The sequence below is a fragment of the Rutidosis leptorrhynchoides genome, chromosome 11 (genome assembly GCF_046630445.1).
Source record: "Rutidosis leptorrhynchoides isolate AG116_Rl617_1_P2 chromosome 11, CSIRO_AGI_Rlap_v1, whole genome shotgun sequence".
NCBI classification, from domain to species: Eukaryota; Viridiplantae; Streptophyta; class Magnoliopsida; order Asterales; family Asteraceae; genus Rutidosis; species Rutidosis leptorrhynchoides.
The window spans coordinates 302,829,402-302,833,962 of record NC_092343.1 but is presented as its reverse complement, the minus strand read 5'-3'; positions in this window follow the sequence as shown (position 1 = coordinate 302,833,962).

The window sequence follows — 4,561 nt, the reverse complement described above, 5'->3', positions numbered from 1 at the left end:
TATACATATTTTTGAAGTTGGGTATATCACCCCACATTCAAAAATTAATAAAATCTAATAATAAAAGTTAGAAAATTATAAAAACTATTACAATATCAACATAAGTATTAAATGTAGCAACATTACGAATAATAAAATAAATAAAACTAAGGAAACTAGGGTTGATGCTGAAACCAGTAGGGGTTCCATTCATAGCTGTAAATGCTGTTGAATGCTTGAGCTGGGTTATATGTAGGGTATGGTGGTCGGCTCTCTATAGTCCAGGGAGGAAATATGGGCATTGGAGTTGGAATGTAATTTCAACTTACATGTGTACAATGACTTATGATTTGGCTTTGATGATACTGCCAATTTTGAAATGCTCGTTGTCTAGCCATTTCAGACTCATGTTGAGCCATAAACCTTTCCATTTCTGTCATCTGATTTCCCCCTCCCACATTACCTTGTTGTTGACCTCTTTCTACCTGTGGATGATTCCCTTGATATGGTTGTGCAACATTATTTCTTTTCAATAAAACCTTTGCACCAGCATATACCCGCATATCAATCTGATCACGAGGAAGGGGTACTTGTACTAACTCCCTTCCCCGAGTAATATCCACACCGAGGTACTCGGCAATTAAAGTCACAAAAATACCACCTCCTATAATACTATTGTTTCGCATTCCCTTTATCATTTCCGACAAATAATAACCCACACAATAAGGAATATTTACAAAGCTCTGTGGGTCTCTAATACACATCAGATAAAATAAATCATTTTCAGTCACTTTATCTTTATTTCTACCCCTTTGTGTAATAGAGTTGGAAATGAATCTATGGATTACCCTAAGCTCAGCTCTATGTATATCAGTATAAGAATAATGACCTCCACGAAAATGATTATGGCTAGTCATTCTACTCCACAACTCATTCTTATCAAAATCAGGATTAACCCTTCTATCATTACTTATTAACTGTCTACAATCATCATTTAATAGTTCTTCAGGCGTATAAATACACAATGCTTCAGCCATATCTAATAAAGACATAAGGCGCATCACACCTCCTAATAAAAATCTAATAAAACTTTTATCCGTTAACCTAGTTACTTCATCATTTAGTTCAATAGTACTTACTAACTCAACGCACCATTCCTTATATACAGGTCTACGTATGGTGAATAGATTAATCCAATCATTGAAAGTAGAATTACCATACCTTTGTGTAAGTAATTCTCTTATTGGTTCGGCCAATCCCACTGTCTCTAATAGTGCCCAATCTATCACCCTGGACACTTCAACATCTTTGGGACAAAGAATGCTCAAGTTCCTCTGATATTTTGGATTGTCTATCCAAAATCTGTCAAATCGTAAGTTAGGGTGTAGATTTGCTTCAACTGCTCGTGACAATGGAATAAAAGGGTGCGGTTGATTTTGTTTGTATTGTTCACTGAGATCTTGATCCTCGTCACTTTCATTATAAGTATTCAAGTTTTGTGGCGCGGATGAAGATTCACCTCGTTCATTCTGCTAGACACATTAAACAAAAAGGAATTTGCGCATCCAAAAATGCATTGGTATTAGCAAAATAACAATTAAAAATAGCTAACATGACATGTTTAATTAGAATCAAATTTATACACATTTTCATATTTTTTATCAAATCTATACTTTTTCAAATAAACAAATATGAGAATGTATACAATGTTCATAAGTATGTAACTTCTAAAACATGTCAAAAAGAGTCATTATAACAATTAAATGAGTTCCAATTGGCATTCATATCAAATTAAGCAAGTTCATTCAACTTTTACTTAAAAAGTCAACAAATTGTCTCAAAAAATTATGTTTGTAATCAAAGTTTGGATCATTTAACACATCAAACATGTTACACTATTTAATTTAGCATCAATTCATAACAAAAATCAGGCATAACTCATTTATATCAAAAATCCCCAATTTTACTCAAGAACACAAACCCTAGATTTCTAAAAAATTTGAAGTTTTTGGCTTCAAATTATGTTAAATAGCATCAATCTAGGCTATACATGCATAATATATCATCAATTTAACTCTAATTACACTAGAAATTAACAAAATCAAATTAGGTAAATTTAGTTCAAGAACACACACAAAAAATCGAATTTAAGAGTGTCTGGATGTAGGAATTACCATTCTTCTTGAAAGGGATCTAGGTAGGAATCTCCACATCAATATATAGCAACAAATTTGATGAAAAACGGTGTAAAATGGCGATTTTTGTGTGTTTTTTTGTGGGTTTTTCGCAGAAAAAAATGAATTGGGGATGGAGACTGGTCTGTCTCGACCAGTTTATCCTTTCTGTATTTTTGTTGCTCCGCGATCTCGAAGGTGGATACCTTCCTAGCTCCGCGATCTCGAAGCTCTTTTTTTTTATATAAAAAAAATCTTAACTTATAAAAACAAATAAGTAATTAATTTTAAAAATTTGTTTCTATTTAGGAATGAGGGCGTTTCGGTACGTTGACCTAGTTCGTCCCTCGACAAAATTTTAAAATTTGTCTTTTTTTTAAGCGTTGTTTTAAAAGCAAAGATTTTTAGGTTTTTTTTTAAATGTTTTTGGCATACTTTAAATCAATAAGATTAAAAATAATGATAATAAAATTTCTCGTCCTGCCCTTGGGTAAAGCAATTCCGGTTCAACGACCTAGTTTTCAACTCACGACGAATTTTAAAACTCACATTTTTAACTGTATGAAATAAAGTAAATTTTTGTTTTTAAATTCACACCAAACTTAAATTGAAAATGCATAAAATTAAAAATTCATTTTATTAAAATTAAAAATTCACACTAAATTTATATTATATTTTTGTTTTTATACATACAAACTTATATTAAAAATATTAATTTTTCAAATATTTACAAACTTAAATATATTGATTTTAAAAAGTTTATAATATTAATTTAATATTTATATATTAATTTTAAAAATATGGTAAAAATTAAAAATCAAAAATCTTTTTGGTCTTTTATCCCACTTTAATCAATCAAATATTATCAAAAATATACGCCCCTCTTTTCGGTAAAGTAATTTCGGTTCAACGACCTAGTTTTACTCCTGATGAATTTTTGAAATATTTTGGTTTGATTAATTAAAGATATTTATACCTTAAGAATAAACGGTAAATTTCGCAGTGATGTAATAAATTTTTGTATGATATCAATAATTTTGGTTACGCATACCTAATTTTATTGAATACCAATTTAATACTTTATAGCGAACGATTCAGCGTTTATTATCAAAAGGTTAAAAGTAATAAAAAAAATAAAAACTGTACATACTTACCTGTGAGAAAGAATTCTCAGAGACCTGCTTTAGTCGACTCATAGGAGGGTCGTGTGATTTGGTTTTCCATAGCTACGTAAGCATAACCTCGATTCTTCAATATCTTTTCTTCTAAACATATGAACGGTCCTTCTCTGCATAGAGTAACAAATTCGGTATTTGAATATGTTTGATCGTTTGAACATTTACCTTCGTGTGACCATTTTCCGCATTTATAACATCTTTCAAGGTGTCGTGCTCTTCTTTTTGTTGCGGATTTTGATTTTCCTTTACCAAAATATATCTTATGATGATCTTTTCTGAGTTCTTTTCTTACTCCGTCCATTTTGGCTCTTATGAATGATACCAGTTCACTTGGAAGTGTGTCATTATTATGTTTAGTAATCATAGCATGTAGCATTAGACCATGGTTCAGATCAAATGAATTCTTCATCTCGTAAAACCTAAAAAAAAAAAAAATTCCAGAATGGGGGAAGAAGACTAGTTCTTTAGGGTCTGCTAGGGAAAGACCATTCGAATTCCATTCTCGAGAACTATATGAAAATAGAATATCTAACTCTAACAGAAATATATATTACCCTAAAAAGATTCGAACCTTCCCACACTTAGTTAGCTGTGGTGTCGAAATTGTGATTAACTTCATCTTCAACTTTCATTAAATTATCTATGTAATATTTAACTCTGTGACTATTAACCTTAAATTCAATCCCATTTAAATTTATTAATTCTACTGTTCCGTATGGGAAAACTCTTTTGACTATGAATGGTCCAGACCATCTTGATTTCAATTTTTCAGGAAATAGCTTGAATCGTGAATTGAAAAGAAGAACTCTGTCTCCTTCTTTAAATTCTTTTGAACTTCTGATTCTTTTATCATGCCATTTCTTCGTTCTTTCTTTATAGATTAACGAATTTTCATATGCTTCATGTCCTAATTTTTCTAATTCGTTTAGTTGGCTTAACCGTAGACGTCCGGCTTCATGTAAATCAAGATTACATGTCTTTAAAGCCCAAAATGCTTTGTGTTCAATTTCTACTGGAAGGTGACATGCTTTTCCGTAAACGAGTCTAAAAGGTGTGGTTCCAATTGGAGTTTTGTAGACTGTTCTAAAAGCCCAGAGTGCGTCCTCCAATTTCATGGACCATTCCTTCGGATTTGATCCTACGATTTTCTCTAGAATACGTTTTAATGCTTGGTTGGTATTTTCAACTTGTCCACTTGTTTGTGGATGATAAGCCGTTGAGATTTTATGA